The sequence below is a fragment of the Salvelinus sp. IW2-2015 genome, linkage group LG10 (assembly GCF_002910315.2).
Source record: "Salvelinus sp. IW2-2015 linkage group LG10, ASM291031v2, whole genome shotgun sequence".
In the NCBI taxonomy this organism is placed as follows: domain Eukaryota; kingdom Metazoa; phylum Chordata; class Actinopteri; order Salmoniformes; family Salmonidae; genus Salvelinus; species Salvelinus sp. IW2-2015.
In genome coordinates, this window is record NC_036850.1 from 7,418,755 (window position 1) to 7,434,231 (window position 15,477).

General features: G+C 41.9%; 1 pseudogene; it reads left to right on the forward strand.

The window, feature by feature from the left end:
* Positions 1–14,201, forward strand: part of LOC139028292 (cadherin-17-like) — a 40,891-nt pseudogene extending 26,690 nt beyond the window's left edge.
* The last annotated feature ends 1,276 nt before the right edge of the window (positions 14,202–15,477 follow it).

Below are 15,477 nucleotides of genomic sequence, written 5' to 3' on the forward strand. Positions count from 1 at the left end.
CCAGATCTGTGCCTCAACACAATCCTGTCTCGGGGCTCTACAGACAATTCCTTTGACCTCATGGCTTGGATTTTTCTCTGACATGCACAGTCAACTGTGGGACCTTATATAGACAGGTGTGTGCCTTTCCAAATCATGTCCAGTCGATTGAATTTATCACAGGTGGACTCCAATTAAGTTGTAGGAACATCTCAAGGGTGAGCAATGGAAACAGGATGGGCTTGAGCTCAATTTCGATTCTCATAGCAAAGGTTCTGAATACTTATGTAAATAAGGTATTTCTGTTTTTTATTTGTAATACATTTGCAAACATTTCCAAAAACCTGTTTTCGCTTTGTCATTATGGGATATTGTGTGTAGATTGGCGAGAAAATGTGGGAAAAGGGAAGGAGTCTGAATACTTTCCGAATGCACTGTGCATCTGACATTACATACGGTACATAATGACACGTCAAACTGTGTAAGGCTGTGTAAAGTGTAATATACTATAATGTCTGTCAGACCTGAGGACCTGTCGTGATAATAGTAGAAGTTAGAAGAAGATAAAAATGTTCTTTGTGTTGGTCCAGAGGTGTGTCACAGTCTCTCCATCTCATTCAGAACAGAGGCACATGAAGGGGAATAGTGTCAGACGCCAGCCTGGGGCTTTTGCACCCCCAGATAACAGTCTGATAGTAAACCCTCTGTTTACGAGACGGGAGCTCCTGCCTCTATGTTATATGCCGCTGTATTTTGAATTCGTTCATAGATTAGTTAAAGTATCAGAGCATTTGTACTAGAACCCTCCCCCCTCCAAACCTTCGTCACCCTTTGGCCAGTTTGTTTGTTTTGAGTTACAGAGGCTCCACCACACACAGGTGACAGGGTCCCTCACACATACAGTATGTGTATGATAAATAGACCTAGGTCTTTCATCTGTTAGAATAATGTTGATGTGGGCTGTTGATCATGCCAATATTTTACTTGTGTTTGCCAAAACCTAGTTAATCTATCAGCCATGGTTATTTATACATTGCTGTGAATTACATTTCCAATGAATTATCCTGTATCCAAGGACTCTTTACTGAGTACAAGCAGATGTTTAAAAATATATTTGAGGTAATGTTTTTCATTCTCGCACAGGCTTTGGAGCTTTTGGAATTTCCCTCTGATGTTTACTTTGCTTTTAGACGCTAGCCAAAATGGACAAAATACCTCTGTGTATCGTCAGTCAAATTGGTCTTATAAGTAAACTACAGGATCACAATTATGTGGACACCTGCTCGTCGAACATCTCATTCCAAAATCATGGGCATTAATATGGAGTTGGTCCCCCCTTTGCTGCTATAACAGCCTCCAGTCTTCTTGGGAGGCTTTCCACTAGATGTTGGAACATTGCTGCAGGGACTTGCTTCCATTCAGCCACAAGAGCATTAGTGAGGTCGAGCACTGATGTTGGGCAATTAGGCTTGGCTCGGAGTYGGCTTTCCAATTCATCCCAAAAGTGTTCGAGGGGGTTGAGGTCAGGGCTCTGTGCAGGCCAGTCAAGTTCTTCCACRCCGATCTCGATATACCATTTCTGTATGGACCTCGCTTTGTGCACAGGGGCATTGTCATGCTGAAACCGTAAAGGGCCTTCCCCAAACTGTTGCCATAAAGTTGGAAGCACAGAATTGTCTAGAATGTCATTGTATGCTATAGCGTTAAGATTTCCCTTCACTGGAACTAAGGGGCCTAGCCCGAACCATGAAAAACRGTCCCAGACCATTATTCCTCCTCCACAAAACTGTACAGTCGGTACTCTGCATTTGGGCAGGTAGTGTTCTCCTGGCRTCTGCAAAACCTAGATTCGTCCGTCGGACTGCCTGATGGTGAAGCTTGATTCATCACTCCAGAGAGCGCGTTTCCACTGCTCCAGAGTCCAATGGCGGCGTGTTTTACACCATTCCTGCTGACGCTTGACATTGCGCATGGTGATCTTAGGCTTGTCTGAGGCTGTTAGGCCATGGAAACCCATTTCATGAAGCTCCAGACGAACAGTTCTTGTGCTGATGTTGCTTCCAGAGGCAGTTTGGAACTCGGTAGTGAGTGTTGCAACCGAGGACTCAATAATAGATGGCCATTATTTRTTGTCCATTCCTTTCAGTAGAATATACATTTCTGTCAGCACCACCATTGTTCGCTCTGGTAGCTGTGCTGTTATTACAGTCTTGTCAATGGATTATTGAACTATCAAAAGAAACATGCAGTGTTTACAATCAATGTCACTTCTGGGCTTTCCTTTCACACTGGGCCATTGGAGCTGTAATTACTCTGTAATGTCTGTCCTTTCTCTGAAAGCAAATAGGACTGGGTTGGGCATATGCTGGGTCTGTGTTCATGTGTTTTCTCCTGGCCCTCCCTCCCCTCAGAATATCTCCACAACTCAATCTTGTCGACAGCATCTGCTCTGTAAATAGAAAAGGACATCTCATAGATCCCTGGCGATTTGTTTCCTTATACGCCTGATGTATGGCAGCATGTTGGAATAGAGTACTTGTCATCCTGAGACGTTATGTTCAGACTGACTCAGTCTCAGGGCAGGTTGGGCTGCAGGTGCATCCTCTCACCCTGTCGCAGCCTGGTCTCAGCCCAGTCTGCCTGGTGATCCCCCCTCTACAGCACACTGAACTGATTTAGTAAAACCCTGAGGCCTCAGGGGCATGGAGACGTTCTCTCCCTGTCATCGTGGTCTGCTCAGGGTAGCTGTGATTTTCTTATGCTGTACTGTGTGAGTGGTGTTGACTGTGTCTTAAAATCACAGTGACGGTGTGCCCGTGCAATGTGAGAGGAAACTGCAGGACCGCCGTTAAGCAGCAGCAAGGCATGCCAACTGTCCAGTCCACCGTCGGCATCCTACYGGGAACCCTGGGGGTCATAGGTTAGAGTAGCTGCTGTTGGATTGTAGACTGAACACCTTTAAGCTACCAAGTTAAAACGGCAAAGTTAATCAATCAATCAAATGTATTTCTAAAGCCCCTTTTATATCAGCAGTTGTCACAAAGTGCTTGTACAGAAACCGAGCCTAAAGTAGAAGCAATATGGTCCTTTGTGTAATTTTGTGTCATGATGATCTGAGTTCACTTAGGATCTTTTTTCAGGATCTTACACTTGAGTGAGTCATGGGAGATTTTAGTACGGTGGGCTTGATTTTATCTTTCTTATTTATCCCAGGAATCATTCTAATCGTTGTGTTTGTGAGGCTGTCCTACCAGAACCCTAAACCGCCGCGCAAAACCAACCAGGAGAGAGAGCCCCTGAGGATCTCACTGTGAGGGTACTGCCTGCATATGTCTCTGACTTTGCCCTTATTAGAGCGATGATATAGTGAGAATGTTTATTCAGTAATGTGCATATTATTTACCTAGTGAGTAGTTCTTGGATTGCGGTGGTATTTAGGCAGTGCATTTGGAGGAAAAATCCACTTAATTTGTGTAGATTTTAAAATTGTATTTACAGTAAATGTATTTGGGTACATCTTCCCAGTCTAAATCAACTAATGGCAGCTTAATGACTTTAAATAATTTTCACAATAATGATAACATTATACCACCAGTAGGAGTAGTAACACCAATGACGATAACACCAATGATACATTTTTGGCAAATGAGGATTTTCTGAAATGGAGGCCACATATACTAAAATCTAAGGTCATTACCCCTTTAAAAATCCCTTACTAAAGTGATATGATTAATAATTCTGCTCACAATGTAATTTCCCTTCATTTAAATAGAGTAACACCAAGTGACACTTTGGATTTATACACACCAAATTGTCAATGGAATCCTCAAATGTATGATATACTAAAAAGGTATGATTAGCTTGTAATTGTATTTAATATAGACCACTTCCCCGTTAACAGTTTGCCCTTGGAGGGAATCCGCTAGCGCGTCGTGGAACACACCTTCCAAGTCGTTCATTATTTTGCATAGAACGCATGCCGATCGTTAATTATCCATTAAGTAATGAATGATTTTCAAGGCGGTAACACCAATGACATAAAACTGAGGGACACATTATATTAGTAAATACGTTTGTATTTTAATAGCATACTTTGATTTTATAGATATATACAGTATGTTAAATACTTTTGTTTACTTTCTAGCAGTAAATATAATAGATAGATATCTCTAAATCCTCAAAAACATGTCAGAAAACAACCAGAGTCATACAGTATACTGTATATAGAGTTTGGCCAATGTGATTTCTTTCTGAACGTTTTCCTCCATAGCCATTGCTAAGTGATAATCGACGCATCTACGTTGTAATGTCTATTTTGGATTATTTTCTAAACCTATGAAGATGTCCAGTGAAAGCAGATGTGCAATTGGTTGACACCACAACACAGTAAAGACATGGATACACATGATCCTGAATGCTAATCATTAAAAACATCTGTACAAATTTGCTGCTCTGTTTTGCTTGTTTACAGACCCATCATGAAAAAGTACTACTGAATTACTACACAACCTACTGGTTTTACTACTTGATTGCTATTGATGTGTAGTAAACCAGTAGTGGTTTATGTAGTCATTTAAGTAGTAATGAGTGATACATTGGGACATTTCACTACTGGTGAACACACAATATTTCCTACTCAAATCACAACATAATTCTCCCTTAACGAATACTGTGTAACTACTGAGCTTTTGGGTATCTACTACATTACTGCTGTACTGCATGCCTACTCAACCCTATTGAGTTACTACTGCCATCTGTGTGTGTAGTGTTGTGTCACTACTGATCACTACCGAATTGCTCCGGATCCCTTTTCATTTCCTACATAAGCCCTTTTGAAAAAATTTATTACTGTTTGCCTATTCAAAATCACTATTGAGATCGTGTTTCACTACTGTGTCACTACTAGACTAGTGCACGTGTTATTTCCTCAAGTTGCTAACTGTAGTTATATCATCAAACAATTATATACAGTATACATTTTTAATTTTATTCAATTAATTACATATTAAATTACACATTTACACTTTTTTGATAATCCATTTGAGGCCTTGTCTTCATTCAGCTTTGACTTGACTATCTTCAGATCCTCTTTTTAGTTGCAGCCACACGTCACCTTTTAGAAAATACAGACAAGCAGAAGAGACAACCAATAATAAGCCACTATCAATCATCTGCTAACAGAGGTCACATAAGACAACACAGAAACACATTTGATAAACAATGTTAATCTTACCAAGAGTGATCTCCAGTCTTCTTATGTCAAAAGAGGTAAGTCGAACGGGTAAATATACCGATATGAACATACCCAACATTTGCATACAAACACACATACTGATTAACTAGCATGACAAAAACAGAGGCTACATATCTACATTTCAATGTGGCTAGCATACAGCTAAGCTAAACTCAATACATCTCTATGACAACGGCTATCAGCTACTACCGTTTCGGTTAGCAATCGTTTTGATGTAGTAAAAAGTTCTAGAAATGCCTAAACAACGACATGAAWGTTTTCATAAAATATAAAAGATGGTGCCAGCATAAGGGCTATGAAGGACAGAATGACGAAGGATGGAAGATGATTACATTCGGGAGTAGCTACGACTTCCTGTTTTCTCTTCTTCTGAGGTCGCGAAAAACCGGGGTAGTCTGGCTGTAGTGTTGTGATACTTATTTACTACCAAAATCAAGTAGTAAAAACTCTACTTGACTGCTATAGACAAGCCTGTGTAGTAAAGCTGTAGTGTTTTGACTACTTATTTAGTACCAACAATAAGTAGTAATAATCTCTACATGATTACTCCCGAAAATACTACTGTTTTCCTACTGAATACTACAAAACTCTACTTGTGTATCTTGAGTAGTGCATAATCTACACATTCACTACACACTCCCTACTACAAAAATATGTTTTGTATAGTAATTCAGTAGTACTTTGTCATGAGGGGTGGGTCATTTCATAGGGAATCGTCCGGATACGCTCTCGTATAGTTACATCAACAAAACATTGTGAATAAAGGTGCTAACAAGTATTTTGTTGGACAATGTATATTATGTATAACATGCGTATCCCGTACATACGACTAAGAAAACTTGAAACCAACGAATCCAATTGAGAATCTGTGGTATGACTTAAAGATTGCTGTACACCAGCGGAACCCATCCAACTTGAAGGAGCTGGAGCAGTTTTGCCTTGAAGAATGGGCAAAAATCCCAGTGGCTAGATGTGCCAAGCTTATAGAGACATACCCCAAGAGACTTGCAGCTGTAATTGCTGCAAAAGGTGGCTCTACAAAGTATTGACTTTGGGGGGGTGAATAGTTATGCACGCTCAAGTCTTCAGTTTTTTGTCTTATTTCTTGTTTGTTTCACAATAAAACATATTTTGCCTCTTCAAAGTGGTAGGCATGTTGTGTAAATCAAATTATACAAACCCCCCAAAAATACATTTTAATTCCAGGTTGTAAGGCAACAAAATAGTAAAAATGCCAAGGGGGGTGAATACTTTCGCAAGCCACTGTAAATCTACTGAAAAGAGAAGCCTACTGTTCATTCACAATGCTTTTTAGGAGGCTTAACCACATCGAGGTTGATATATTGTTAAAGCAATCCCAGGTTTAATACCCTGTACGTACCTTTACTTTTATTGTTTTTCTAATAAAACTGTTTCAAATAACAAAAATAGCTTCTTAGTAAAGAGCAATTTCTCAAGCAAGAATTTTGCTAGGGCTGTCTGAGTGGGGGGGGGGGGGGGGAGGGGAAAACTAGCTATTATTGGCAGAGAAGTTTGGAATTCTCTTTCTTATTGGTCTATTATCTAATTCACCGCCTGGTGATGTCAGCAGGCAGGCCAAAGCTCCATCCCACCAAAACAGGCTGAAATTTCAGGGGGTCTTTTTAAACAGCTCTAGAAAACTCTAAAATGACATTATCATCATTTTCACAATTATTCCAACCTCATAGTGTTGAAATGTATATAAAATACAGGCAAATCACGTTTTTGACTGCACTGGGCCTTTAATCATTCCATCCCTTGTGGATCTATAATAACCCCCTCAAAATGTTTGTACATGTAATAGGACAGCCAGGATTATCCAGAGAGCAGTCTTAATCACATTTAGCAATGTGCCTCCAATTTACAGGATGATGACAATAGCTTAAGTGACCTTGATGACCTGACAAGCGTGCTGGGCTATATATACACCCAGCGGATGCCATAAATAGCCCAAGGCTCAAGGTCCTCTGAATGACGCCCAGCGGCAAACCAACACAATTTTATAAAAAAAGATGTTTAGCCAAGTTGATGCATTCTGGTTTACTAATGGTAMATTTTTCCTTGGAGCAATTGGCCCTAGCTCCATTGGAGGCACTTTAAACAAAGTTCAGCAGCCACGTTATTCCCTTTCATGTATCTGGTTTATGTGAACGCTGAGATAATAGCTATTCATGTATACATCTGTGTGCAGGTTAGCAGATGGGTTAGCGATGTCATCTCCCATGCAGGGTTAAATGGGCTGTGGTGTATCAAAGGAGAAAGGAGTTCACATCCACAGACGCTCCGCTCAGCCGTGTTCCACAAGCGTACTAGGCTGTACTAGGAAGAACACAATAATAATAACAACAACAACAGGAAGTATTAGGACGTATAAAAATAACATTTAAATCCAGTATACTATATATAGAACAGGCAGGCAAGTTGCTCCTTCCTCCATGGTGTCTTCTAATAGTAGCCAACAGTACATGTGCATGGAATCATACACCAGGGAATTACACTGGAACTAATACACACGTGACCCAGCTAAAAACAGCATATGCTCATGTACTTCAGAATCAGAATAACCGCAAAAGCCCTGTAGAAAAGGCCCAACGAGCCTGCTTTTGACATAGGGTCAAGCATTAGTACGGCTGTGAGGGACTGTTGCTCTATATTTAGCCTCTCTGTGCCCATATTCTGTGTCTCTGTGGACCAGAGTAGTTCAGCTGGCTATGGGGCAGGGACATGTATGAAGGAGCCATTTTTGACCCTGTCCCCGCCAACTGGCTCAAGGAAAATGAGAGGTAATGTACCACATATGGATGCTCTGTAACTTTGCTTGCGTTCCGTACTGTTTCCATTGCTGGGTCACTTAACATTGTTGTGTGTTTTCTCCCCATTTTAAAAAGTATATTTTGAATTCTCTCAGTGAGCAATTTGACTTTGGCCAAACATGATAATGTGCTCATCTGTAATGGGGGTTATCTGTATATCAGCAGCATGTAGGAAAGTTCAGTGCTTGACTCGGGCAGTAGCTCACCGGAGGTGAGTACTGGTCCCTCATAATGTTCTACTGCTTGAGCTCCTGTTCCTCTTATCGAATATTAGCTCAAAAGTATTGTGAGCTCAAAAGTATTAAAAATATAAACAGTACCGTAACCCAAAATGAGTCCCGGAACCTATTTCACTCCAAGTCAAGCACGGGGGAAAGTTTGACATCACAGTAACCATTTCAGAACCTAGCAAGAGTTCCATACTGAATGTTTCGTTAGGGAATCCCTGGGGTACCTCTGCTGGGCTTGACCGTGAGTGGGGGGCCCACTTCTACTGTCTATCTGCAGCTGGTAAGGGCAGGAAGTGAATGACCTTAAAGTGATGCCATGCCAGCCTTGGCAGCAGCGTGAAAATTAGCTGCTCTCACCACTGCCAATTCTGACAAAACTCTGGGCAGATAGAAAGTTACACACTTGGAAGGAATTTACCATCACTGCCACCGCCTATTTATAAACCCACTTAATCTCTCAGAAAGAGAGGGCCGTTTCACTGCCTTGATTAATTTAATAGGGCTTTGGCCACTTAGTCCCTCTCAACCTACCTCCATTGCACCGGCCTGTTTACAACGGGCAAGATTACAGAAGTCGACTGATGGTTAGAAGACAGGAAATTGGAAAAGCCTTCCTCTCTCTACCAGGAAACCTGTCATTTCCCTGATCTGAAGTATATTAAACATATCGAGCATTTCTATCTCCTGTGGGTTTGGGAAAGGGACAAGCATGAAATCTAATTTTGGGGTTGTGATTTGGGTCTGCTCTGCGACACACAGAATAGGTCTGCAGAAAATGACTACTCTCTTTCAAATGGGTCTGCGTCTGTCTACATTACCCTCGTCTGAAATTAAAATGCAGAGTCTCATTTGAATGAAGTTCAAATCAAGAAACAGGGTGTCTGAATTTAGCATTTTGATTACAAAATGATTGGATTCACTGACAAAACACCTAGGTATAATTTATTATTTTCTTATTCCTACTAGTGTCCTACCTATGAAAAGCCCTGGCTATTCAAGCTCTTTCCAGATGAACTTGTAAGCAGACTCAGTGACAGGAAACATTGAAAAAGTGACTGAGGCATTGGTATTGCATGACAGTGAACCTCATGCTCCAGCTGGCTGCCTCTGCTCTGTGGTAGCCTAACTGTGTTGCATGGAACTATATCCAACTGTCCCCAGTTGCTCCTCGTGACGTCATAGCCTTCCCAGAAACGGAAAGGCATGGTTTGGCTCCAATAAGGTCCCATTTAGTGACAGAAACGGATCCTGCCAAAGGGGGCTGGCACAGACGTGGGAGGGGTTTATTCCAGAAACCGTGTCGCTCCACTGGCTATGCTGAGTGGCGTTAATCCTGTGTTTACTATAGCCATCACGTCCTAGAACCACAGGAGAGCATTCTCTGCACTCTTGTCCTCCCCTTCACACATCAATAGAAAATAGTAGCCTAAAACCATTGATATACCACTTCTGAAGAAAACAACAGACTAAATCATATGTATACTGCAAGAATATGCACACTACAAATGATGAATTTGTATTTCGTAATGATTTTACAGTCATTTCCACGGTACATGTTCACGTAACACCACATGTGGCATTTGCATTGTGCTCCAGCAGAGCAAGGTCATCACTTCGTCAAAGCACAGAGGTGTGTAAGTAGGCAGCTAAATAAATGGCACTCTCCAGTCTCCAGACCCACTTTAGAAATTGTTTGCCAAGCAACAGAGTATGAGCAGAAAGTCCTTTGAAAAGAGAGAAGTACATTACTGCCTGTTAGACTGCTGAACAACACTTAGGAACAGCTTGTACGAGCTTTATGTCTGAGTCCATCTGATTTCGTGTCACTTTTTGTATGAAAAATAACCCTTTTGGATGTTTGATACTGTAAGTAAGCAGCAGGTTGGACCAGGTCTGTGCGTCACTCATGCTATCTGCGGGATGGCCATGCGGTGGACGAGATGTGGATGGTGCTCTTAATTCATTTGGACCTTGAAGCCTTGCGACTTGTGACGTAGCACACAATAATTCACAGAGTCACAGACGATTAAATTCGTATAGCAGCTAATGGGCTCTGCATCTTCCCTATCAAAGTAGTGTTGCAGGCGTGGGCTTTGGAATAGACCTTTGTGTAATTGCATTAACTTCTTATGGCTGCAGGGGCAGTATTGAGTAGCTTGGATAAAAAGGTCCCAGAGGTGCCCAGAGTAAACTGCCTGCTCCTCAGTCCCAGTTGCTAATATATGCATATAATTGTTAGTATTGGATAGAAAACACTCTGAAGTTTCTAAAACTGTTTGAATGATGTCTGTGAGTGTAACAGAACTCATATGGCAGGCAAATCCTGAGAAAAAAAATCCAACCAGGAAGTGGGAAATCTGAGGTTTGTAGGTTTTCAACTCATCGCCTATCGAATACACAGTGGGATATGAGTCAGTTTGCACYTCCTACGGCTTCCACTAGATATCAACAGTCTTTAGAACCTTGTCTGATGCTTCTACTGTGAAGTGGGGCCGAAGGAGAGGGGAATGAGTAAGGTCTGCCGTGAGCTGACCATGCTCTGACCATGCGCGTTCACATGAGAGGGAGCTCTGTTCCATCGCACTTCTGAAGACAATGGAATTCTCCGGTTGGAACATTATTGAAGATTTATCTTAAAAACATCCTAAAGATTGATTCAATACATCGTTTGACATGTTTCTACTGACTGTTACGGAACTTTTTGACATTTCGTCTGCTTTTAGTGAATGCGCTTCGTGACTTTGGATTTGTTTACCAAACGCAATAACAAAAGTAACTATTTGGACATAAATGATGGACATTACCGAACAAAACAAACATTTCTTGTGTTTGTGGGAGTCCTGGGAGTGCATTCCGACGAAGATCAGCAAAGGTAAGTGAAGATTTATAATGCTATTTATGACTTTTGTTGACTGCACAATTTGGCGGGTAACTGTATGGCTTCCTTTTGTGGCTGAACGCTGTTCTCAGATTATTGAATATTGTGCTTTTGCCGTAAAGCTTTTGAACTTTATCTAACAAAACATATATGTATTGTGTAACATGAAGTCCTATGAGTGTCATCTGATGAAGATCATCAAAGGTTAGTGATAAATTTGATCTCTATTTCTGCTTTTTGTGACTCCTGTCTTTGGCTGGCAAAATGGCTGTGTTTTTCTGTGATTTTGCGGTGACCTAACATAATCGTTTGTGGTGCTTTCGCTATAAAGCCTTTTTGAAATCGGACACTTTGGTGGGATTAACAAGATGTGTATCTTTAAAATGGTGTGAAGTACTTGTATGCTTGAGGAATTTTAATTATGAGATTTCTGTTGTTTGAATTTGGCGCCCTGCACTTTCACTGGCTGTTGTCATATCGATCCCGTTAACGGGATTGCAGCCCTGAGAAGTTTTAAAGCAGTCAGTATTGGCCGCCCTGTGAGAATGCTACCGCTTGGCTTTGCTAATACAATTAGCTTAGCTTTAGGTCTAGCACCACTTCTTATTGTACTCAGTCAGATGAATAGTAGAACATGGCAAAAGCCACTGACGGGCTACAACAATATGTCACAAAATACACTATAATGTCGTGATAGGTACAGTTGAAGTCGGAAGTTTACATACACCTTAGCCAAATACATTTAAACTGAGTTTTTAACAATTCCTGACATTTAATCCTGTTAAAAATCCCCTGTCTTAGGTCAGTTAGGATCACCATTTTATTTTAAGAATGTGAAATGTCAGAATAATAGTAGAGAAAATTATTTATTTCAGCTTTGATTTATTTCATCACATTCCCAGTGGGTCAGAAGTTTACATACACTCAATTAGTATTTGGTAGCATTGCCTTTAAATTGTTTAACTTGGGGCCTCCCGGGTGGCGCAGTGGTCCAGGGCACTGCATCGCAGCGCTAGCTGTGCCACCAGAGTCTCTGGGTTCGCGCCCAGGCTCTGTCGCAGCCGGCCGTGACCGGGAGGTCCGTGGGACGACGCACAATTGGCCTAGCGTCGTCCAGGTTAGGGAGGGTTTGGCCGGTAGGGATATCCTTGTCTCATCGCGCTCCAGCGACTCCTGTGGCGGGCCGGGCACAGTGCGCGCTAACCAAGGGGGCCGGGTGCACGGTGTTTCCTCTGACACATTGGTGCGGTCTGGTCTTCCCCGGTTGAGGCGCGCTGTGTAAAGAAGCAGTGCGGCTTGGTTGGTTGTGCTTTGGAGGACGGCATGGCTTTCGACCTTTCGTCTCTCCCGAGCCCGTACGGAGTTGTAGCGATGAGACAAGATAGTAATTACTAGCGATTGGATACCATGAAAATTGAGGAGAAAAGGAGGTAAAATGTAAACAAATTTTTTTTTTTTTTTTTTTTTTTAACTAGTTCAAACATTTCGGGTAGCCATCCACAAGCTTCCCACAATAAGTTGGTGAATTTTGGCCCATTCCTCCTGACAGAGCTGGTGTAACTGAGTCAGGTTGTAGGCCTCCATGCTCGCACACGCTTTTTCAGTTCTGCCACAAATGTTCTATAGGATTGAGGTCAGGATTTGTGATGGCCACTCCAATACCTTGACTTTGTTGCCTAAGCCATTTTGCCAAAACTTTGCTTGGGGTCATTGTCCATTTGGAAGACCCATTTGCGACCAAGCTTTAACTTCCTGACTGATGTCTTGAGATGTTGCTTCAATATATCCATATAATCTTACTTCCTCATGATGCTATCTATTTTGTGAAGGGCACCAGTCTCTCCTGCAGCAAAGCACTCCCACAACATGATGCTGCCACCCCGTTGCTTCACGGTTGAGATTGTGTTCTTCAACTTGCAAGCCTCCCCCTTTTTCCCTCCAAACATAACGATGGTCATTACGGCCAAACAGTTCTATTTTTTGTTCATCAGACCAGAGGACATTTCTCCAAAAAGTACGATCTTTGTCCTCATGTGCAGTTGCAAAACCGTAGTCTGGCTTTTTATGCTGGTTTTGGAGCAGTGGCTTCTTCCTTGCTGAGCGGCCATTCAGGTTATGCGATATAGAACTCATTTTACTGTGGATATAGATAGTTTTGTACCTGTTTTCTCCAGCATCTTCACAAAGTCCTTTGCTGTTGTTCTGGGATTGATTTGCACTTTTTCGCACCAAAGTACGTTTATCTCTAGGAGACCAGGCTGCGTGGTCCCATGGTGTTTATACTTGCATACTATTGTTTGTACAGATGAACGTGGTACCTTCAGGCGTTTGGAAATTGCTCCCAAGGATGAACCAGAGTTGTGGAGGTCTACAATTTTTTTCTGAGGTCTTGACTGATTTCTTTTGATTTTCCCATGATGTCAAGCAAAGAGGCCCTGAGTTTGAAGGTAGGCCTTGAAATACATCCCCAGGTAAACCTCCAATTGACTCAAATGATGTCAATTAGCCTATCAGAAGCTTCTAAAGCCATGACATAATTTTCTGGAATTTTCCAAGCTGTTTAAAGGCACAGTCAACTTAGTGTATGTGAACTTCTGACCCAATGGAATTGTGATACAGTGAATTATAATTATGAGTGAGTTTATGCAATAGTTTATGTGTCGCGAGGCTAGGGTCAGTCTGTTATATCTGGAGTATTTCTCCTGTCTTATCCGGTGTCCTGTGTGAATTTAAGTATGCTCTCTCTAATTCTCTCTTTCTCTCTTTCTTTCTTTCTTTCTTTCTTTCTTTCTTTCTTTCTTTCTTTCTTTCTCTCTCTCAGAGGACCTGAGCCCCAGGCCCATGCCTCAGGACTACCTGGCATGATGACTCCTTTCTGTCCCCCTGTCCACCTGGCCGTGCTGCTGCTCCAGTTTCAACTGTTCTGCCTGCGGCTATGGAACCCTGACCTGTTCGCCGGACGTGCTACCTGTCCCAGATCTGCTGTTTTCAATTCTCTAGAATTGAACAGACAGCAGGAGCGATAGAGATACTCTCAATGATCGGCTATGAAAAGCTAACTGACATTTACTCCTGAGGTGCTGACCTGTTGCACCCTCGACAACTACTGTGATTATTATTATTTGACCATGCTGGTCATTTATGAACATTTGAACATCTTGGCCATGTTCTGTTTTAATCTCCACCCGGCACAGCCAGAAGAGGACTGGCCACCCCTCATAGCCTGCTTCCTCTCTAGGCTTCTTCCTAGGTTTTGGCCTTTCTAGGGAGTTTTTCCTAGCCACCGTGCTTCTACACCTGCATTGCTTGCTGTTTGGGGTTTTAGGCTGGGTACAGCACTTTGAGATATCAGCTGATGTAAGAAGGGCTATATAAATACATTTGATTTGATTTGAAATAATCTGTCTGTAAACAATTGTTGGAAAAATGACGTGTGTCATGCATACAGTAGATGTCCTAACCAACTTGCCAAAACTATAGTTTGTTAACAAGAAATGTGTGGAGTGGTTGAAAAACTAGTTTTAATGACTCCAACCTAAGTGTATGTAAACTTCCGACTTCAACTGTAAAAGGTTACAGATAATCATGACCCATAATTATATAGGAGGGATGAAAACATGGAGAGCGTTTTGGTTTGTTGTTTGATTATTGTAACCCTCCTGAAGATCGCCCTATGCCTCAATTGTATGCCATGACGATCCTTTTTCTCCTCAGTCAACTACTACATAATGCCAAGAAGAGTATCATTCATAATTTTTCTTTGAATGCGTGACATTTTCACTTCACAAAAGAGCGGTGTGATTACATGGCAGGGAGGGAAGAAAGTAGGCCTACCCGTGTGATTCACAGCTAGGTGGAGAGAGAAGAGGAGAGGAGTGGATGACTGTGGAGAGAGGGAAGGTTGTTCAGGGACAATGGTTTCATTAAANCCCGTGTGATTCACAGCTAGGTGGAGAGAGAAGAGGAGAGGAGTGGATGACTGTGGAGAGAGGGAAGGTTGTTCAGGGACAATGGTTTCATTAAATCACATGGCTCACATTAAGATGGGGACATTGAGAGCTAAGCAGCTTTTTTTGGGAAGCCAGAACAATGCTCTGAATGGGTGCTATGAAACGAATCAGGAGCATGAGAGGACCTCTGCATCGCTGGCTTTTGCCGGCATGTCCAACACATACCACATACAGCACAACATGCAGTATGTGTATGATTTCTCTCTTATAGTAAGATATTTACGGTCTGTCATTTAGTGATCTCTGCACCCAGAACCATATTGCATGTGCGCTGGTCTGGCCATCTACTCAA